At 37.7% G+C, this 24,199-nt stretch overlaps 1 protein-coding gene across 1 annotated transcript in view; it reads left to right on the top strand.

The window, feature by feature from the left end:
* Window positions 1-228: 228 nt before the first annotated feature.
* The window catches only part of gal3st3 (galactose-3-O-sulfotransferase 3), a 38,326-nt gene continuing 14,355 nt past the window's right edge, over window positions 229-24,199 (top strand). The window contains exon 1 of the mRNA XM_082162381.1: window positions 229-455. The gene's annotated coding sequence lies outside the window, so the exon portion shown is untranslated. The remainder of the gene's footprint in view (window positions 456-24,199) is intronic.

The raw sequence follows: 24,199 nt of genomic DNA, 5'->3' as shown, positions 1-24,199 counted from the left end.
CTACGCAACGATCATGCAAGGGAAAACGTCTAGATAATGAATTTGTCATTGAGGCATAAAAGGGTTTTCATCTAAATAATAATGCTAAATATATCTTCGTGTTCGGTAGAAACTCCATTTATTTTCTCAGTTCATCAGCCAGAAAGTTAATTGTGGAGCCTCTCCGCCCCTGAATTCGTGCACCTTCCACGCGCGTGCGTCGTGAATCGCTGGCGCGAGAGAGGCGGCGCGCGGTGCAGTCGCGTGATGACACAGTGGCAACCGACGCGACGCGCCGCTATAAACTCTGATGACCTACCGAACACCTCAGCGTCTCTCGCGGGTCGCGTCCGTTATTCTGCGCTGAAATAACAGTGGACGAGCGATTATAAAGCGGTTTCGGAGCCATTGTTTGACTGTGCGGATCAAGAGCTGCATCTATCCATCACCAGTCGCCGGAGCGGGAGATGACAAAGGTGGGTGAGAATGAGAGTACAACCTTGCTTCCGTATGGCTTTGATCGCAGTCAGTGGCTTGGATTGACAGCACACCTGTCTCGTATCGCATACTGGTTTGTGATGGTTTTACATGGTTCTGATCTCGTGATAAATGTGGTGCGTTTGCATCAGAAATCAAATGCATCGGCGTTTTCTCATTCACCTTTCTGATTCCTAATGGTAATCAGCTGATTTATTGATATTGATTTCAGGACTGCATGCTATAAATCAGGTTTTAAGTGACAGATTCACCTGTGAGGATCTATTTGGACAGCCGGGGTTCATTCATGATCATCTGACATCAGATAGTTCATTTGAATGACGTTTGTTCCAGTTTTTAATGTTAGCTTTGAAATATTTTAAAGAGATCAAAAAGGCTTCTGCATTGTGTTGTGAAAGCTTGTGTCTCTTATGTTCAGAAAGTTTTTAAATGATTTAAAGTACGTGTTATGATTTTAATAGACAGCTCATCTGGGATATGCTAAATGCATGCATTCAATTTAGTTGATGTTCTGCTGTCCTCCAATTATAGATACTGGATGCTTTTAACTGGCGACTGCTTAGTTTTTTCCCATATAAACAAACCTGTCAAGTGTGGAACTGACCTGTCACTGTGTGATTTGAAATGCAAATTGCATTAATAATCAGTCACACCAACCTTTAGCACATCAGGCTTGTGTGGTATGAGATGATCTTTTTCTGTTTGTCCTGCTGTTCCTAGTTTACCCCTTCAGAAAATGATTCATCGCTTTTAGCACGGCAGATAATGAGGCTTAGCATCATCTGGTGAAACAAATGTAGGAAATATAATGGTGCATTGATTAAATTATATAATCTGCACCCTGAAATTAAGAGGAAACTGTTTGGAAGATGGTCTTAACATAATAAAGGAAAATGTAATTTCAGAGTTTAAAATTGTATACATTTTTACTCTATAATTGCAATTAAGATGTTCTCAAAATCAAGATATAATTTCAGAGCTCATCTAACCTAACCTGGAAAGAAAAGATTGACAGTTAACGTATTTGAATCCAGTGCTCGTTACACATTAATGGAGAGTGATGACAGCCGTAGAGTAAACTGGTTCTCAAGCTGTATATTGTAATCCCAGTTAGCAGATGTAGGATTCCAGCTCAGATCCTTGTGCATGTCAGATGAACACCAGTATGAACCCGAAACATTATTTTCATCAGAAGTGGGTAATTTTTGCAGCACAAAATGTAATTAATGACCTTTTTTAAATCAAAATTCAAAATGCACGTTATATTGACTAGTTTGGGCCACCGTATAAACCCAAATAACATGAACAAATGTTGGCTGTTGTTTAAAGTAAAAAAAAAAAAAAAATCAAAATCGACTATTCTTTTTTTCATGCAATGTTGTGACGTTTATCTGTGCACATCATTCAGTTGATGGTGCCACATTCTGGTTATGTCTAATTTAATCCAGATACATATGAAAAAAATGTTTCGCTTCAACACTCTCCGTCCACTCTAGCGTTTTCCAGATGTTTCTCATCCACACTGAAACGTCGGAAGACTCTTAAATAATCGTACTATGCATGCGTAAAATGTAACATAAGCTCACTGGATGATACTGAGAAAGACCAGACATAAAGTTCTCACGTTATTCGTTTGGCTCCATCACTTTATACCACCACTTACTCGCCATCTTCTGGCGAGAGGTGGGAATTAATTTGGTGTGCGACTCTCACACTGCATTATGGGATGCACAGTGTACATTGGTTGTACACTCGTTATTGCAGTGCATTGTGGGATTGAATGAGTGCACTCGATAACGTCCACTATGGCGGACATCACTAAAAATGGCTGTCCCGTCAAATAGTGCCCTAATTAACGGTATGGGGGGGGTGATTTCGCACACAGCCGTAGCCTCTGATGACGTGTATATTGACATGAGTTTGGCATGGGCAATAAGTTTGTCCAATAACATGATCGCAGTAATTGGCGAATGACAACAATCCAATAATTTTCCATTGGACAAAATCAAGTCCTGCCCTACGTTTTTTATTTTATTTTATTTTATCATAAATGCCTCGTATACCTCACAATTCAGCTTAATTTTAACGTAAGAGCAAGTGCGACCATTTGTTCATTTCTTTGCAAGCCTTCCGGTGTCATTCAATTCCAGTTATTTTATCTGTCTGTATGCAAACTGGTATTTATTAGGGCTGGGACGATACACCTATCTCCCGACTAGATAGATACTATCACGACACTTGGGTGCCGATACGATATGTTTTGCGATTATTATTTATTTATTTTAAGAATTGCGATTCTACAAGTATTGCGATTTGCTATTGCTATTGCTATATATATATATATATATATATATATATATCATTATTATTATTTTATTTTTTTACACTAGACCATCGGGAAAAGTTAAATCATACACATACAGTACATGATGTACAAGATGAGTCATATTTACAAAAACAATTCATCATCTTTCTGACTTATTTCAGAAGCATCGCACAATACAACATTCTTTTGAATAAATGATTCAATAACAAAAACATTTAAGTCACTTGTCACCACCTAGTGGCGAAACAATGTAATTGATAAATGCGTTATTTTAAGCGCCAAGTTTCTATTAAAAGCTGATTTACTCCATTTTGATCGCTATCGTAGATATCAGTGTTCATATTTGAACTTTAAACTTTTATCCCAGTACTTCTATGAAAATCTAAACTATTGTATCACAGAAATAATGATCCTATGAGGTTGAAAAGACTGTTTGTGAAGCTGTTTCATGACGACTCTCTCTGGATCAGCGGCAGCGCCAACACAGATCTGAATGTTGCGATATGACTTTGTCAAAGGTTTAATAGACAGACGAGGAAGAAGATCGCGTGGGTATTTGAATCGAGATCACAGTCTTTTAAAGATGAATCGTGCAGCTCTATTGTCATCTCTCTCAGCATGTTCACGCGTGACGCGTCCACTTGAAAGGGATATTACGTCACTGAACACTCAAAGATAACGACACATTTCATCTGTTGAAAGTGGCTAACTTATGTCAACCACATCTATAAGCAAGGACAAAAACAACGCAATTTAATTTGAATTAATATCGATTCTGTTACAAAAAAAATCGATTTTAAAATCGTTTAAAAAAAAATCGCGATAGCTAGGTGAATCGATTTATTTTCTTTTTTTTTCTCCCAGCCCTAGTATTTATCATATTATTTTAATTTATCATTTACATTTACATTTACATTTATTCATTTAGCTGACGCTTTTTATCCAAAGCGACTTACAATTGCTATATATGTCAGAGGTCGCACGCCTCTGGAGCAACTAGGGGTTAAGTGTCTTGCTCAGGGACACATTGGTGTCTCACAGTGGATTCGAACCCGGGTCTCTCACACCAAAGGCATGTGTCTTATCCACTGCGCCACTACCACCCCTATCATGATCATAAACACAAAATTATTATTATTTTTTATTTTTTTTACCATTTGCTGCACTTTGTTATTCTTCTATTTGCTTACCTTTAGCCGTTAATGAATCGGAAGTCTCGCACATTCACAGAAAAGAGCTCTGCGTTGCAAAATGAGAAGAAAACACAGAAAAGACTATTGCAAATTTCGTTTCATGGTGACTTGATGTCAAAAATGTATCTAGGGATGAACCGATATGAGAATTTTGGCCGATACCGATAATTTTTTATATTTGTAAGCTGATAAATCTAAATCCAAATTTCTATAAAAATTTTATATAATTTTTGAGAGCCTGATTGCAAAAACAAAAGTCTCACCATGTCTCAAGCAAACAATTATAATAATATTCTCATAATAATTTTATGTAGCCTAAATGACAGACTTGCTCTGTTGCACTATTTCAAGCCATTTAAAACCATAATTGCGATTTGGGCGCATCTGAAGTGTCTCAGCTGAAGGAAATAATCCATTATTTATTGGCTTTAATACATCAGGCAAATTTTCTTATCGGGCCGATAACGATAACATTAAAAACGAACATTTATCGGCCGATACCGATATGGTGGCCGATAAATCGTGCATCCCTTCCCTACTTTTTTTCAATAACAATTTAAGTTTAATGTAAATTTAATTAACAAATGGCAACCATGAAGTTCAATGCCGTCAAACTTTTATCAATAATAATAAAACCGACCCGTTATAGAACTAGTACATTAACAGTAAAGTTAGCGTTTTTGTTGATGTTTTACTAGTTTATTAATTTAAATTTGCTAAGTTGCTTTTGACTGGTTGATTTAGTTAGACCAAGTGTAATTACAATCTTGGTGCTTGAATATCCCCTGACTGCAGTAATATATCTTGAAACAGCTTTGTTGTGAGAGCAGTCGCTGCGTATATCGCCACTCTCCCTGAAAGTCAACAGGAGAACGTGTGTTCGTGACATATGATTCGCTTACATTAGACCTTTCAATTGGTGCTAAACAACTCTGATGGGGCAAAGTACAACGACTCTAAAACATAATTTACAGCATAGATTGTGATCTTTATGACTTTATAAATATCAGGCCAATCATTAGCCTTATGATTCTCATAAATTGTGATTGTGCTACGATCAGAATGGCGTCAAGGCGGCGTTGCTCCTCTTGCATGTCTTCTGGGCGCATGAGAAGGTAAAGTGAGATGCGGAGACGGGTCTACGTGGCGTCTGGTTGCTCGTCCGATCTTCTGTTTCTACTGTGCTGGCATTTAAAGTGGGAATCTGATTAGATCGCCTGTGTGATTAAATATTTACTGGTGGGGTTTTCGCTGCTCCAGAGAAAAGTGAAAGCGGGGAAAGTGTGTGTTTTTGCTTGCATGTATGTGCCTGGCTGTTTGTCTGACTAATTTACTGCACTGATTAAACCCGCCATCTTCTCTCGGTTTCCCTGGCCTCAACCTTTTCCGTGACCCTTGCGTTAATTTCCCTCCTCTGAGGCGCTTGCTGCATTTCTTGGTTCTTTTCATCTGTTTCTCATCCTCTTTTTCTTGGCTATTAATGTCCATTTTGCTTTATCAAGGAGCTGCATGTATATTAATATGAATCTTATCCTGCGGCCTTACTTGTGTTATCTCAGTGCAAAAAAAAAGGTTAATTGAGTGTTTGGTGTTAAAACTGAAGGGTGGAAAAACTAACGAATTCAAAACCGGACAATAACAGGGGTGTTTAATAAGATATAAGAGGTTTGTGGTTTTACTTTATAATACACTAACATTCAAAAGTTTGAGGTCAGCAAGATTTTATTTTGTTTTATTTAGCAAGGATGCATTAAATTGATCAAAAGTGACATTAAAGACATTTATAATGGTACAAAAGATTTCGATTTCAAATAAGTACTGCTCTTTTCAACTTTCTATTCATCAAAGAATCCTGAAACATTTTATTCATCACAGTTTCCACAAAAATATGAAGCAGCACAACTGCTTTCAACACTGATAATTAGTGTTTCTCGAGCATCAAATCATCATATTAGAATGATTTCTGAAGGATCATGTGATGCTGAAGACTGGAGTAATGATGCTGAAAATACAGCTTTGATTACAGGAGTAAATTACTCTTTAGGCTACTATATATTCACATAGAAAAGTTATTTTAAATGTCATATATTTCACTGGTTTTACTGTATTTTTAAGCAAATAGCCTAATTGCATCCGTAATGAGCAGAAGAGGCACTTTCAAATACTTTAAAGTCCCCTGTGAAATCCAGCTTTTAATGTTGTTTATATGTCTATGTGGTGTTTAAGACAAACCATGTGTAAATTCATAAGTCGACAGCATTGCTGACTATTTTCTCCTTAAAACTGCAGTGAACCAAAGACAGTCTCAAAAACACGGTTTGAAATCGCTGGTGTTTCTGACGTCACAAACTACCTTGTAACCAATCAGATCAACGTGTGATCGTCAACCAGTGGATCTCTGAGCTGAGTGAGTGAGTGGAGCCGGGGCTCATTTGCATATTCATAGAACCACGCATACTAAATGAGGCAAGGGTGTAGAGTTACATTCAAGATATTTTAAGGCATGAGGATTTTTTTTAAGGAAAAAACACTTAAATATGTAATTTTGCTGATCAAAGATGAGTTTTAAGGAATAAAATGATTGACTTCAGGGGGACTTAAAAATTTTTTTTGTTTAAATCTGAAAAATATTTGTTTTATTGTTAGTCACTGTTTGCAATGTTAATGCAGTCAAACAGTCCATTATCATCAAGTGATTTGTAATGTTTGACAGCAGCAGCAGGGACACAAATAGTGCTTTTCACGGGTTAATACACTCACAATTGATTCCAATTGTGCTTGACTTTAGCAAAGCTAACGATTACCCTGTTGTGCACGTCACACATGCCCTAGCAAACAACCATTAATGAATTAGTTTACAGAATATATTGAGGACTTTCTCATGAACCTTTTCAGCACTTTCAGAACTTTGGTGAAACTTAGACCAGCTTGTTTTGATATGCAGATTAAGAAAAACTCAATGGTTCCTCACAGGCGGCCCTTTGAAGGTTTAATATTTCCCTCTTATGTCGTTGAAAATCTTCTGTTGTCGTATCAAACGGTTCCACTTTGACCTCAGTGTAACAACAGAGTGAAATTAGCCACTGCGGTAGTCTCTGTGATATTGCATTTCAAAGCAGCATTTTTCACCCTGTCATCTCTTTGTGAATTGAAGGAAATCTGTACAGTCACGGTTTGTTTTCTCAGTAACCTCAAATGTGCTCCAATGAAAACATTGCATGGCTAGCTGTTAGCTAGTGGTTTTCAGCCATTGTGTTTTTTTTCAGCTGTCATGCATTGGATTTATTACGTGACCTTACTACAATACAGACTGTTTCAAAGCAGCTTTACAGGGAGGAATAAACAAGATAATAATAAATGATGCAAACATTTTTAATGTAAAGCAGCTCCAAAAAGACAATAGGATCATTTTTCGGCTTGAGAGAGAGAGAGAGAGAGAGAGAGAAATAATATGTAAAAATATCATTAATAAGTCAAATAATATGTAAAAATATGCTTTTGGTGGTCCGATTACATAATGAGCCAAAGAAGTTGACTTTTTCAGATCTATTTTTAGTATTTTTTTAACACTGAAAGTTGAGGACTTCGAATTTAGGGATTTCACTGAAAATATCAGTATAATGCAGTTTTTTGGGGGGCTAATATCGTAGGTCCTCCAGGTATTTAGATGCATTTGAAACGGTGCAGTATCATGTCATTGCGAATGTATACCATCAAACACTTTTATTTATTTTTTGCTGTTTAATTTTTCTTTTATTCCCAGACTCGCGGTGGCTGTCCGGGTCGCTGAAGGATTAATTAAAAGCTCTTCAGAAAGGGGCTTGACTGTCGGTCTATTACAGATGCTCCTTTCCAGCAACAGATCCAATAACCACATAAACATGCACACACAGACACAAAGCCTCGCGGTTTAACCCCCCGTCTCTCTGTGCTCAGACAGCAGGAGTGTAAGTGGATCCCAGTAACGGTGCAGCGTTAAACCCCGCTGATGCCTCTCTTTCATCAGTGATGCTGCCGGCGGTTTTTCTTTTTCTTCCTGAATCGTGCCGCCTTTTTCTATTCATCTCTGCATTTATCTAGCACTCTACAAATGCTTCACACACACTATGCAAACTTAAGTTGAATTCCAAAATGTGAGTATTAGCTGGTGTTTTCGAATTTTTTTTGGTCTTGCACACTGAGGACACTTTTTTAACGATCTGAAACGCAAGTATCAAGCGCGAAACGCAAGTAACTTTGTGGGCGGGTCTTGGGCGCTGTTGCTATTATACCGGCGGGATAAATTACTCTTGCGCGCGACGCAAATCTAAAATGGGTTGGTCTGAAGTAGCTTCATTACTCATAGTTGTGGTTTGGGCGTAACGTGAAATAAACCAATCAGAGCGACATCTCACATTCCCTTTAAGAGCAGGCGCGCTTGTTCCATGGCGGATTAATATTATAACGGCGGATTTGCCAGACACACGCCAGGAGCGGTTCACAGCCGAGGAGACCGACGTTCTCCTCAGGGCCGTAAAAGAGAGAAGTGACATTGGGGATGGAGAAACACACCCAAATTAGCTTCGGTTAATCAGGCGTATAATAATTTGGGTAAATGTGTAAGCTAGATTTATCCCTATTTTTTCACATCTTCATGGACACCACAATGATTTCCCTCGTGTGTTAATATTTTTCCTTTTAATAATGTATGGTTTTCTAAAAATGTGAACTGCTGCGTCTGTGTGTAGATGAGATAAGAAAAGTGCATGCGCGTTGTGCACACGCTACATTGATTATGGTCAAGCATGCGCCCTTAAAATAGCATATGAATAACATGCGCAACGCGCCACTAACTTTAGACTAGGTTTTTCCTGGTCAGTGGCGGAATTGTTTTCTAAACCTGCAAAATAGCACCAGGGAATGTTTGCGCCGGAACACGCCGCCTCTTTACGCTGAACCGCCCCCGGGAGCGCAAGTTCATTTCCTAATTTTCCGACGTGCGTCTGTGGAGGGAAAAGTCCGCTGTACGTCGGGTGCAAAATAGGAATGATACATGCATCGGTGCACAAAGTCAATTGTGCTGGGGGCAAGATAGGGCCCTGAGTCTGAAATTCGCATCCGAAATTTTCCCATGTAAAAAATAAATACGACCTCACGTTATGTCAATCACGCTTACACACTGCCTCCGAAACTTTCGTCCATCATAAAAAAATTCGGATCGGGTTCGATTTTCTGCGTTTTTCGCATCCGTAGCAAGCATTTTGAATGGTGTTTTGACAGTTCAGAGCCACCGAATCACGAATACGAAAAAACGCATACGAAAATTTCGGACTCAGTGTGCAAGACCTTTAGACATAAAATATTTACGCACTGAGGTTTAATTTTACGACACATTCACATGTTTGCTATTCTCTGATGTCGCTTAACGGTCACATGCCATGCATGTAAATATAAACAACATTTCTTTTTAATAATTGAATAATAATGAATTTATTAATAAAAAATTTTTTTTTTTTTTTTTTCCTGGATTTTAAAAGGGGGAAAAATATTTTTATGGCCTGAGCACCGATAAATGATAATTATTAATATAATAATAATAATAATAATAATAATAATAATTTATTATTATTATTGTAATTTTTTAACTAATTATAAAAAATTAAGACTGTTGTCTATATTATAATATATTACTGCTGTAATTTGCAATTTTATTATAAAACAAAAAAGAATAATTAACAATTTTAATAATTATTTTATTTTACACTACAAGTTATAATACTAATATTTGTTTTAGGTTCTCCACTTTCAAACGTCCAAACCCTCTTTCTGCTGTAAACTTCTGTCCACAAAATACATTTGTGTAAATAAAAAAGAAGTTTTGCTGCATTTACTGTGAATCCAGCAACTCTGAGATGCTGAAAACACCAGATCATAAGCTGATCACGTGAACACGGTGCCATGCGCTTCTCTCTGAAACACGCAGCACGTCACACTATATAGTTATTTAATTAAATCACAGCCTTTGATTTGATAATCGCATAAGCTAAATAAGCTATATCGCTGTTTATTTAAATTTTACAGTACATTCTATATAATTACTAGGCTAGCTCTTCATCAACTCACAAACTGCTGTTTTCGTAAGTATCAACTTATTTTAGTCCCAAAATGTACTTTAATAACCCAAACAAGACATATAAGTGCACTTATAGCGCTATAAGTTATAACCTGCAACCGGATTAACTTTTGAAGTAAACTCTATCGTCCCCTTGAGCACTGAGTTTTCAATCGCCACAGTAACAATGTATAGTATAAATGAGCTTATAATGTATTTCTGGACATAATGTTCCCATTCTTTATTCTTTGACACACACACACACACACACACACACACACACACACACACACACACACACACACACACACACACACACACACACACACACACACACACACACACACACACACACACACACACACACACACACACACACACACACACCTCTCTTGATCGCTTTCATTTATCTCCCTTCAGCACTACACCAGAGGTTGTGCCATCTGCCCGAGCCCATAAACATGGCAGGCGCTAGTAAGGCCCAAACATCTCTACGCTGATTGTTACATCTCGCACAACACTTCAATCTCACGCTTGGCTCGTCTGTTGCAGAGCTGTCTGGCTCTCGGGATGGTTCGGACCATGGGGGATTAGTTAGACGAGCGCCTGGGGATTTAAACCCATGACCCTTTGGGATGCTCTTGCCACCTCAGCCCTTATTTGCTGCACTTGTCAAATCCTTTAGCAAAAACCTAATTGATTTGGAAAGGCTTATCTATTTTAAATGTTTCTAGTGTGCAGTTTGAAGGACTAGTTAATCATGCATTTCTAACATTAAACCTTCTTCATGAATAATTACATCTTGTTCTATTTTCATTTTCATTGATGCAAGAAAACAAACTGTTCCCTTATTAACCAGAGGAAAAAAAAAGTTTCACTGTTTATGCTGCATAATTATGAGTGACCTGAGACACTTATAAGCCGCTTTGTTGTCATGGTTATATTCGGATTCAGATTTGCACTAATTAGTAGGTAGTTGCATGAATTAGTAGGTCAGAATGAGGTGATATTATAAGTATATATCAAATAGGGATGAAACGGTAACCGGTTTTCGATAAACCACAATAAAAATCCCTGATGGTTAGTATTTCCGTTTCATTCTTAATTATCATTATAATTTGATTACCGCGATTTGAAAAACTTGTGGTAAATACTGTTCAGCATTAAGCAAAGTGCTGAGAGAAATTATATGAAAGAATGAACAAATTAATTAATGAATTCTATGAATATATAAAGGGGAACTTAAAGTTTGGATGGCATTTGCATTTCATCTTCCCTCAGTGTAATGCCTAATAAAGTCGTGTTTATAAGCGCAGCGCTGCTTTGTTTATGGGGTTATCAGGAAAATGGCTCGCTTTTTGCGGTTCCATAAGCGCCACCTACTGTCAGAAAGTAGATTTACATTTTCATTCGGCATGTCTGTCATTTTTGTTAAGATCAATGTGAAAATCGTTGTAAATTTTAACCAGCAGAGGGAAAATAAGCTAATGTGCATTCTACAAATCTAAACAATTCAGATGTAGATTTGTTTCTGGAGCAGATAAAATACTTATGTTATCCTAATTTTCATAAAAAATATTTAAAGTTAACATTTCATAAAACGTTTTTGTCTACTTTATTCAAACATGTCAGTGGATGACGTGTCATTGTGTGTCAACCAACTAATATTTGTAGCTCATTTTAAATCCAGCCATCGTTGTAAATGTTATTATTTTAATGCAATTAAGAGCGCATAGTGCATTGCTAGGCTAATTTTATTTGTTTGTTGGTTTTCGACATAAAACGTAAAATTAATTCAATGTGTGTATCAGTACTTTTTGAACATTTTCAGCACTTTTTAACAATACTATGATAATATTTATAACTATTATCATTTTGGTCGCTTTTATCGTGTTATGAATATTGTGGTATTTCATACCGTTTCATCTCTAATATCAAAATTCTGGCTACGAGTAGCTATGCTTCCATCCAATATTGCAAATTTTACTTATGCGCTATTTTGGAATATCACATAAAACATGTAATATCATATAAAACATGGAATATCACATATACAGTTTCCACCCCATGTGTTAAAAAAATCTCCTTTTGGGAAATTGTCGTAAGAAATTGTTGTTTTAATTGTGGAGGTCACTAACTCTTTTTTTTTTTTTACAAAATGCATATGAATATGTTATCTTGCGTTCGAAAGCGGATGCTTGGTGTTTGGGAACACAATCATGTGAGACGCTTCTGGGAGGAAATTATACCCAAACATTTTGATGTCAGACTTTGGGTCAGGCATTTCAGAATGACCAAACCAACATTTGAGATGCTTTCCAGTTATCCAATCACATCCACTGTTGAAGCAAAGTCACATGATTTTGTTGTCGCGCATCGAGGGATTTATTCGGTAAATGTGTTTCCATCATAGTTTATCTCTCGGTTCGTCTCAGTTGAGCGCATACTTTTTTATTAATGCTCATTTTTTGAATTTATGCACATCTTCGCATTTCCAAAAATGGTGTAGAAAAAAATTCACTCAGAAGTTGCTAGTACATTTCACAAGCAAATACAAAGAAACTGCAAGTAACACTTTGCTCTTTGAAGAGTAGTGAATGACCTCCTCCTTCTGGTCCTCTTGAAACTGAGTGCTGCTTTTGATACTGTTTGCCATTCTGTACTTCTATCTTGTCTAACTGATATTGGTATCACTGGTAATGTTTTTCAGTGGCTAAGTTCATATCTCTCAGACTGGCAAGAATTCATCAGCATTAATAAACACACATCTCGCTCTATCACTGTTTCCCGTGGTGTACCACAAGGATCCGTTCTTGGTCCACTTCCATTTCTAGTCTACATGCTTTCTCTTGGTCAGATCATCCGTCATCATGGTCTTAATTTCCATAGTTACTCAAATCTTTCTTACTGCTGCTCAGCCCAATTCTGTTTTTCACCCACTATATGCAGTCTTGTGGTACTATTTGATTCTACATTAAACTTTGAACCCCATATTAGCCACTACTATAGCCAGCTTGTTAAATCCTGCTTTTTCCATCTTCGTAACACATATACTGTATGACCTTCGTTAAATCTCAAAGATGCTGAAACTGTTGTCCATGCTTCTGTAACCTCGCAAATGGACTATTGCAACTCTCTATTATGTGGCCTATCCACTAGAGCCCTCAATTTCTTGCAACTAATTAAAAACTCGGCTGCTCGTGACCCTGCATTCAACAAAAAATCAGCTCACATCACGCCCATCCTTCAGCAACTGCACTGGTTCCCTATTGTCTATCGCATTCAGTTTAAAATACTTGTCCTAGTTTTTAAGGCTTGCCATGGCTTTGCACCTTCATATCTTACAGAATTTATACACCCATATATTCCAGAGACCGAGTTATGAGAATTTGCTTTTATAACCCAAGTTCAGACTATACTGTTAGTTGGTGGTTGGGCGTTCAGCATCTCAGATAAGCTTTGTAACAAGTTGCTCCAAAACCTCTGTCTCCTCACACCAGTTCTTTAAAACTGAACATAAAACTCATTTATTTACATTACGTATTATTAAGATGAGTTTCATTTTAAGATCCATCATTATTTTGGTTATTGTCTTGTATGTTATATGATCACCGTCTGTCTGCCAGTTCCTGTTGTTATACCCTGAATGTATATCTGTATTTTTGTGTGTTATTTGTCAATATTATGTAAATTTCCTTGTGTTCTTGAAAGGTTCTATTTAAATAAAACATATTTTTTTATCATTATTATTATTATTATTATTGAGTACTCCAATAACAATTTTTTCAATGAGTGACTTCATTGAATTTAGAAAAAGACCAATTTAGTTTGAGATATTTTGATAACCTTTTATAAATTGTTTTTATTTGTATACAACATAGTTTAGTCATTTATTCATTTACTTGCTCTTTTTTCCCACTTGTTTCTGGGCATGGATAAAGCCGTGGCAGCTTGCATGGCACTAAATTATATACAAACAAACAAACAAATTCAATGCCATGGTTTTGTGGTCTGTTGCCTCCATTAACTAGCATAGCTGATTAGTTGGAAAAACTAGTTGCTATTTAAAATAGACAGACCAGAAAGTCAAGAACACAAGTAAACGTCCAGCTTGAGAGAGGAATTAGTGGAGTTAGTAAAGAGACGTCTGCGCATCTAATCTGCTCATCTCTGGGGGGTATTTGGGGCAACTGGCGTTTTCTCTGGAGGTCCGGGTGGGGGGTGGACGGTGGCCTGTCAGGGTGGGGGGTGGAGGGTGGAGGGTGGAGGGTGGCCTGTCAGGGTGGAGGGTGGAGGGTGGCCTGTCAGGGTGGGGGGTGGAGGGTGGACGGTCGCCTGTTCATGGGCCATCACAACAAGTTTGGCCACATGCTGTGATGATGAACAAAGCTTTCATATGAAAGACCACAAACATGCAATGCGAAGATGTCACTGGCAGGGCTAATGGTCTGTGAAAACAAATAACCAAAGCATTTTTTTTCTTTTTTTTTTTTTCTTAGGGGTTGTGTTTCAGCTAATCTGTAAATATGGTTATACGTAGCCAGTTGTAACCATCACAGCAACATTTGTCCCCATCTCAGGTGGCACGCCTAAGGACTGCTCATGATGTACACTACAGTATTTAAATATTTGCTTTCAAATGATAAAAGCTCTTATCTGATTGCATCTCTAGGAATTTGAGTGAGTGCTCAAGTTTATGTAGTTCTTAAAATGAGATTGTCTGTCTGATATTCCAGATATTGAGTGGTATACAGTTTTTATTTATTTATTTTTTAATGATTCCGATTCTGCTTATCAAGTCTTAATTTCGATTCCAGTAAGGTACTTTATATATATATATATATATATATATATATATATTAGAAAAAATATAATATTAGACTTAGAATAAATGTGAATAATATCCATATATATATGGATATTATTCACATTTATTCTAAGTCTTATTGCAAAACATTTCATTGTAGCTGAATACCGTTCACCAGAAACTGTAATCAAATGTAAAATAACACTGCACTTTATAGATGAAATATACATAACAAACATAGTTACAAAAGTTATTCAGTCAAGAACAGCAAGTGAATTTTCTCTTTGTCTTTTGTTCATTGATTAACGATATTAGAGACGGCAGAAGTATGTCGCTTTAAGAGCTGCATACTGTTACACATGCGTTTTCTTTGTCAACTGTTTACGTTCACTTAAAGTGCCCCTGTGGTGAAAATCCAGCTTTTAATGTTGTTTATATGTCTATGTGGTGTTTTTAATATGCTTTAAGACAAACCATGTGTAAATTCATAAGTCGACACCATTGCTGAGTATTTTCTGCAGTGAACCAAAGACAGTCTCAGGCTACGTTTACACGGAAACGATCTGAAGAGAAAACGCAAAAGTGATCACTTTTTATTCTGCGTTTAGACGAGCGTTATGGGGGGGAAATCTGCGTGCATGGTGACGCAAAAGTGTATGAAATTCAATGTAGTATGCCCTCCAGGCGGCTAGGTGGCAATGTGAAGCACTGATCGGTGCCTTCACTGTCTAGCAGACTTTTGCGTTTTTACCGTTTAGACGGAAACGCGCCGGTGGAGCGTTTAAGATTTCCACTCTGGAGGGTGGTTTCACTTTTTTGCGTTTTTAAGCCCCAAAAACGCCGTCGCCGTCTAAACGAAAGGCACATCTGATAAAATATTTTTTACGTTTTCACCCGCGAGTGTTCTCGTGTAAACGGGGCCTCAAAAACACGTTTTGAAATCGCTGGTGTTTCTGACGTCACAAACTACCTTGTAACCAATCAGATCAACGTGTGATCATCAACGAGTGGATCTCTGAGCTGAGTGAGTGAGTGGAGGCGGGGCTAATGCCGGGAAAAAAATTTTCAAGCAAAAAAATAAAAACGTTTAAATATGTAATTTTGATGATCAAAGATGAGTTTTAAGGGATACATACAATTATTGATTACGGGGGACTTTAAGACATAACCGACTGTGTTTATGAGGATATTTTAACATTTTTGTGTGTATTTGTCCGTTCAAGCGCAAAAAGACGTGGAAGTTCAGTATCGCACGCTGTTCAGTATGAGAGGCAGCTTTTCTGCAGAAATGCTGATATCGTCACATTTTTTTCAATTTTATTACTGACTTGGTACCAAAGTACCAGTACAGTTCTGAAGACAAAAGCGGATCCAACCCGGTACTAGCAAGGTGTACCTAATAAAGTGGCCAGGAAAGGTATTTGTTCAAAATAATCTTTTGTAACATTATAAATGTCTTTACTGTAACTTTTGATTAATTTAATGCATCAATGCATACATATATTTGGAGCATAAAATGGGTAATGCAGAAGTGCATTGTGGGCTGTTGTGGTCTAAAATTGCCAAACAATGTTGCTACTTGCCATGTTAAAATAGAATTGATCTTCTCTGCTTTGGCTGTGGCTCATCCAATCAGAAGTCGGAGTGGGAACTGTTGTATAATAGACACACACTGGGTTACTGTATTATTCGTTTTTTGAACTGATGTCAGAAATATCATTTGTTATAAGTAATCTGATCTTAGGTTTGAGCTGATCTAGTTTCAAATAAAAAAATAGTGAAAAATATTTAATCCAAAAAGAACATTTGATATACTTTAATGTATAGTGTAAGTTAAGTAACACACCTGCTCATATCTAAATATATCTAAAGTTATTTTAAAAATCATTAACTTCTAGGGTGTGTGTGTGTGTGTGTGTGTGTGTGTGTGTGTGTGTGTGTGTGTGTGTGTGTGTGTGTGTGTGTGTGTGTGTGTGTGTGTGTGTGTGGGTGTGTGTGTGGGTGTGTGTGTGGGTGTGTGTGGATGTGTGTGGATGTGTGTGTGTGTGGATGTGGATGGTTGGGGGTTTGCTGATGCTCATTTTCAAGCTTCATTTCCCAGATTGATTTTTTTTTTTTTTTTTTTCTGGGGGGATTTAGACAATAATGCCGCATCAGATGTGCAGGTTGCATGAGGAGAGAGAGAGCTTTACAATTATGATTGCAATGAAATATTCTAGAGGTGCTTTGTGGTGTGATGTATAAAGAACTCAAATAAATCTAGTATGAGTCTAGAGCTGCACTGTTAGCTTAAAGCCCCACTGAAGTGCCTTGGAACGAGCAGCTTTGTATGATGCGTTGACATAACTTCCACTGAAACAGGAAGCTAAGGCGGGACATTGAATGGCTCCTCCCCCTTTCAACTAGCCAATAGCGTTTAGTTTACCTCACAGACTGTAAGTCGTACTTGACAGCACCATGGAAGCGAATCCGAGCGCTGATGATACGTTGGATTCAATAGTAGAGTTGTGAATAAATTCTAGCCATTACATTTTTAACCAACGTACAGTTGGAAAACGTAATAAAACTCGAGCATTTGAGCAACCGAACACACGTCTCCAACACATATTGCCCCGTGACGTGTCAACGATCGCTTTGGCCAGGTGGTATTTAAAGCATAGGGGGCGGAGCTTTAGATTCTAGAGAGCATTTGATTGGACAGAAGATGTGATGAGAAACTGAAGTCCGCGGTGACGTCATAAAAATCCGTCATCCATTTTAGCGAAAGTGAGAGACTAAGTTTTGAATGCTTATATCTCCTAAATGTGAATTTTGTCATTGTTTTGGACCACACCAGCTTATTCATAACCTTAAGGCTAACATATTCATACTAAAAGCAACAACAACAACAACAACAACAAAAACTACATTTTGACTTCTGTTGCAGGTCCAACAGACAACCAAAAAAATAAATGTGTGATGTAGAGATGGGAAGTCTAATATTCAAAACAGCATTCTTATCTCAAATAAGGATGTTTTCAGTACAGTTGAGTGTGTTGGTAAAGGATTTGGTCACACCTTTGAAAAACTTCACGAACACGAACACAAAAGTAAATATTTAATAAGCAAATGTATTTAAGTCACAGGAACGGATAGTTGCACAGAGGTTGAGTGTATTTTAAAATTTTAAATAATCTTGGCCTGGAAAGACCTTCTACTGTCATCACTCTTTACTGTACATTTACCTGTTGGTTGGGGCTACTGTTAGGATTTGCCTGTGGCGTTTGTTCTGACTGTATTGCAGCATGTGGAGTGTATGTTATGTATGTATGTATGTATGTATGTTATGTACAGTGCGTGCAGAATTATTAGGCACGTTGGTTTTCTGATAATATTTTATTCCCAGGAACACTTTGCCAATTCCAAACCTTATTAATCTTAATAACTACTATTAATTTTGTATTTAATCATTTATACGTGATCTATAATTGTTCATGAAGGCTGGAAATGAAAAACGCCTTTAATTCAGGTGTGCCTTATAAGGCGCTTTTCATTTCCAGCCTTCATGAACAATTATATATCACTTATTAATGATTAAATACAAAATTAATAGTAGTTATTAAGATTAATGTGGTTTGGAATTGTTCAAATGTGCCTGGGGAAAAAATATGATCAGAAAATCAACGTGCCTAATAATTCTGCACGCACTGTATGTTATGTAAGTTATGTATGTTATGTACTGTATGTGTATATGAAGAGTTCAAATGCAAAAGCCTCTAAAAGTGCCATCTGAAATTTTCTTCTAGAATGATCATTTTATCAAGCTTGTATATTTAAGTTCAGTAATTTCACTTAAATGACAATTAATAGGTCATTTTCATTGGCTTTTAAATGAAATTACTGAACTTAAATATACGAGTTTGATAAAAATGATCATTTTTGAAGAAAATTTCAGATGGCACTTAGAGGCTTTTGCATTTGAACTTTATAATTTGGACTTGACTGCTGAATTAAAACAAATGCCTTTGGCACATTTTACAAATGGCAATTAAAACATCTAATAGTATCCTCAGTGACTGGATTTGGATGAAGAGAAATACTAGTTATTAATGCGATAAATATTTAGTAAATATTTTGGCTAATTTTATGTACTCTCAGCTGTTTAACAACTATGTTTAAATTTAATCCGCAGATTTCAAAAATCAGGGTGTTTTTTGTCATTGCAGTATAAAGTTAGACGCGGGATGATTTGAGGGGGTGAAATTCAAGGTAAATGTCAAGTCACCTTTATTTATATAGTGCTTTATACAATACAGATTGTTTCAAAATAGCTTTACAGAGATAAACAGGAAAATTATTCAATGATGCAAACAGTTCATTTCGGCCGTAAAAGAAAAGTATATTCTGCTCTAAAAGAAAACAGTGTCATTATCCAGCTTAAAGAGATACTCCATTTTTTGGGAAATCTCCGGGTCTGGCGGTACCACTTTTAGCATAGCTTAGCATAGATCATTGAATCGGACAAGACCATTAGCATCTCTCTCTCAAAAAAATGACCATGGGTCCAGCAGGCGTAATGATATGACGCAGCACCTGAAAATAGTCCCCAGCTCGGTAGACTATAGGGTCGACTATTTTCAGGCGCTGTGTCATATCATTACGCCTGCTGCACTCATGGTACGGCAGCAAAGTTTCTTGACTATTACGCAGGAATGAGAGTATAGTTCCTAGCCATATCAGCCTAGAAAATCGCTACTTTTCATTTTCCGTCGGTCTTAGTACACGATGTAACTACAGAAGAGTCAAGTTTTAAAAAGGAAAAATATCGAAACTCTTTGGTCATTTTTTTGAGAGAGATGCTAATGGTCTTGTCCGATTCAATGTTCTATGCTAAGCTATGCTAAAAGTGGTACCGCCAGACCCGGAGATCGGCTGAATGGATTCGAAAACGGTAAAACTCAACTGTTTAACTCTGGGGGAGTTGTACAATGAGCCTATTTCCAAAAAAAGTGGAGTATCCCTTTAAGTAAGTTCAGTGTTGATTCAGTTCGTTGTAAAGATCATCAATTATTAATTTAGTTAATTTCATCTACTGTAAAAACAAAACAACAGTTCTGCAGAAAACAGTGATGTCATTGTCCAGTTCAGTCTAATCAATAATATTGTTGAATATCAAGTTTCCCAAACTAAGCAAGCCAGGGGCGACCGTGGCAAGAACCCAAACTCCATCAGGTTACAGAATGGAGAAAAAAAAAAAACTTGAGAGAAACCAGTGTCTTGATGATTCAGGCTGCTTCACATGTCAGAAATAAGACTCTGGATCGGTATTCAGATATTTCATCCAGCTACTTTTCTTGAAGATCGGATTCATCATGCGGGTGTGGAGCTGAAGCTGGCCATAGGGTCTGTGCAGAGGACCTGTCTGGTTCCTATGGTCTCTACTGACATTAAGGGCTGCGTTGTGGTCGTGTCTAGGTGCAGGTCCACCATCTAAATCTGGATATGGCTGACTACGGTAAACTCGGGTTAAGGATGAGACAGACAGACTAATATTAGCGTAGATGTCACTCTTCTTCCGATGTAACGAGTACATCGGGTGTAGAAAGTGTCCACGGTTCCGGTTGACCTACTTTAAGCAGCCTAACAACCATTTAACTGATGTGAATTATAGAAAGATGTTTTTTTAAGTCTAGATTTAAACTGAGAAGTGTGTCTGCTTCCCAAAACATGGCTAGGAAGACTATTCCAGAGTTTTGGTGCTAAATAGGAGAAGGATCTACCGCCTGCAGTCGATTTTGATATTCTAGGCATTATCAACTGGCCAGAATTTTGAGATCGGAATAGACGTGAAGGAATATAATGCGTTAAGAGCTCGCTCAAGTACTGCGGAGCTAAACCATTTAGTGCTTCGTAAGTGATCAGCAAGATTTTTATATTTATATGATGTTTAATAGGGAGCCAATGAAGTGTTGACAGAACTGGGCTAATATGGTCATACTTCCTGGTTGTGGTAAGAACTTTGTTTATTAAGAATGCAGGGCAACCACCCATAAGAGCATTACCAGTAATCTAGCCTTGAGGTCATGAATGCATGAACTAACTTTTCCACGTTTGTCATTGAGTGCATACAGTATGTCATAGTTTAGATATTTTTTTAAGATGGAAGAATGCGGTTTTACAGATGCGTGGCTTTCAAAAGAAAGATTGGTATGAAAGAGCACACCCAGTTTCCTAACTGCAACAAAGACTACACCAAGCAGCCTTCAACCGCCCCAGCAATATCTATTAAATTAATCACTTGGAGATACTTTGAACTGAAATTGCTTTCTTGTCGTCTTTGCTACCTGGGGTTTTGTAAGGCACTGTTCTCTGTTAGCAGCTTTGAGAAAATATATGTTGAGAAAATGCTATAAAAGTGTATTGAATGAGAATTAGTATCATGTATACCTGTTGTACCAGTTAGAGATGACTTCTGGTCCTGTGTCTCACATTGATGCCATATTGAATTTTACACAGATGAAAATGATGATGTGAGGATTGAGGACTTGCAGTCTTTACAATGACATGTACTGTAGAAAAGTTTTTCTATCCACGTTGTTTCTGATCAGTGTAAACCTGATAAACCTGATAAACCTGAACTGGGCAGTGGATTTCTGGTTCTCAGCATTTGCAACGACAACAACTATGACCCTCTTCTTTGTGCCTCAAATATAAAACGTGTGTGTGTGTGTGTGTGTGTGTGTGTGTGTGTGTGTGTGTGTGTGTGTGTGTGTGTGTGTGTGTGTGTGTGTGTGTGTGTGTGTGTGTGTGTGTCTGTGTGTGTGTGTGTGTCTGTGTGTGTGTGTGTGTGTTTCCTGATTAAAGAAAACGCTGTACTTATTTAAAAAAACAGTTCTTTATTTACCCTTGCATTGCAAACCAGCAGAGACAGTCCAATATGTGTGCGGCCCTTCATCCACGATAGAGGCGGGATGGAGTTACAAAGACACTTGAAGGCAAGCCTGCAACCTTAGGCCAAAAAAGTGTAACACCTGCTATGCTTCGGTACTCAGGGAAGGCTCAACATCGTGATGTCTGTCAGCTATCGCGATGGCATCGTCTATCGGCCCAACCCTAGCTATGCTAGCTGTTAATTTGAACTGAAACAGATAAGATACAGTGGTTCCAGGGCCACCACTCAATTATGCAGAAATTATTATATTAATAATTACATTCAGGGCTCGCAAAATCGCCTGCCCGACGTCCCGGGGCTATATTGTTTTCCATTCGGGCTACCAAAATGCATAACCGGCCTGCCCGACGGGCTATCTGAAATACTGTTCGTTTCAGTCTTGTTATAATCAGATTCAGCGCGTTCTTCATCTTCAATCCGCAGTGGCTCCGAGCAGAGCGCACGTCAGAAACAGAGGACAGGGTGTGTGTGTGTGTGTGTGTGTGTTCATCTGAGTCTCATTGGTCTGTCAATGTCAGAATATTTGAGATGACCAATCAAATCAAAGTAGGCGGGCTTTATATACACAGAAGCTTCTGAGCGCGAATTTGAGCAGAGCGACTCGCTTCAGTTTACGGTCAAGTGCGAGATAAGATGTAAGTAGCTAAACTAAACATTTCATATTTGACAGTTTTTTAGGTCATAAATGTGAAACGAATGACAAAAATGATATACTTTTGTCGAATTTCGCCATTTTGAACTGAAAATAGGCCTATGTAACGTGACTAATAATTAGTTTGCTGTCATTGTGAGGGGACATTAACAGAGCATTAACAAAGCCGTTTTCATGTTGGGCACAAGATTAATAATGAATGTGTACATGTTGAGAATTAATATACAATTTGTAGCCTTCAGTAAATTAAAAAAGTTCAGCTTTTGGAGGGGAAGAGACAGGGCAAGATGAGACTGAGAGAAAAAGAAAGAGTGATGGATAAGAAGTGAGAGCAGGTATTGACAAATAATCTACTGCCCACTGACGTTGTTTTAAAGCTATTTCTTATCCTTTTTTGGCCTTAAAATGTCTTGAAATGGACATATCAGAGAAATAAAAAAAATGAACCCCCTAATAACCTTAAATGCAGGACCTCTTTGATTATAAAGCCCTGTCTACGGCCCTGTATTAGGAATAAGATCAATAATGAATGTGTACCTAGCTTTCCTAGTAGCTTTCAGTAAATTAATGCATCTGAGAAAATGATTCATAAATCAACCTATCAGATGACCCTATGCTTCACTGACAGACAAAAATGAAAAGCCTATATCAGTCAAAGCTCAGCTTTAGGAGGGGAAGACAAAGAGAATAGGAGTGTGATGCTGATGAGGAGAGAAAAATAATCAGCTGGCCACTTACATCCATTTTTTTTGGCCTTCAAAACATCTTAAAATGCACATAATTATGTAGATCAGAGAAATCTAAATTTTCTCGGGGGTGCCCCCGAACCCCCCTGACTGAGTATGAGTGAGTATTAGACCCAGATTAGACCCTAAACTAAAGTGTTACTTTTTTTTTGTTTTTTTATCATACCCTCATTGGGGGCTGAGCCACAGACATGACTGATTCATGTTCCATACTTGTCACACACATTTCAGTTCAGTTAGAACCAGATGCATATTTGTTGATATTTTGTGTTTTGAAAAAGTTTTTGATTCATTGTTTTGACTCCTAACCAATTTTCTACATTGAAAATTGTTTTTTTATCTGGGCTAGTAAAATTCATTTCGGGCTACCAAAATCTGAAGAGTGCCTGCCCGAAGGGCTACCAGCGATTTTGAAATTTTGCGAGCCCTGACATTTGTTTTACAGTGAATGTCAGACCTAACGCGTCCTCTTAACCACCATCTGTCCCAGACATCTATAGCGTTGCACGGCTGTCTGGCCGCTCCTCACGTCACTGCTGGATTGGTCACACAAGCTTGGCTATATCACAGTAACTCGACACGTTCTCCAGAGACTGTCTTTCCACAGTTCCTCAATAGATCCACTCAGCACTGTAGGATCACAGCTTGACTCTTGGTGATTTCCCCCAAAAGCCGCATTTTGATTTCAACAAAAAAGCACAGATCGGATTCTAATCTCCTTGCCTTCACCTCGACTCTGGCTTTGTGTGGCTTGAATGACAGGGAATGATTGTGAATCTGTTGAGGTATTACTGGCCTTAGTGTACAGCTAAATAGATTATTTGTTACTTTCAAGGAAGATGATGATTTTAATATACACTCCATGGCTGAAATTGTGAGGACACCCAAACACCATGGTCGTTGTTTCAACAGCTTCCACTCTTTTTGATTGTCAGTGTGGTCAGGCACTGATGTGTGGGTGATGGATATGCCTCAG

The sequence above is a fragment of the Leuciscus leuciscus genome (genome assembly GCF_965113295.1).
Source record: "Leuciscus leuciscus genome assembly, chromosome: 2".
Lineage (NCBI taxonomy): Eukaryota > Metazoa > Chordata > Actinopteri > Cypriniformes > Leuciscidae > Leuciscus > Leuciscus leuciscus.
The sequence above is the reverse complement of the archived record's forward strand: the minus strand, read 5'-3'. Positions and strand labels throughout refer to the sequence as shown.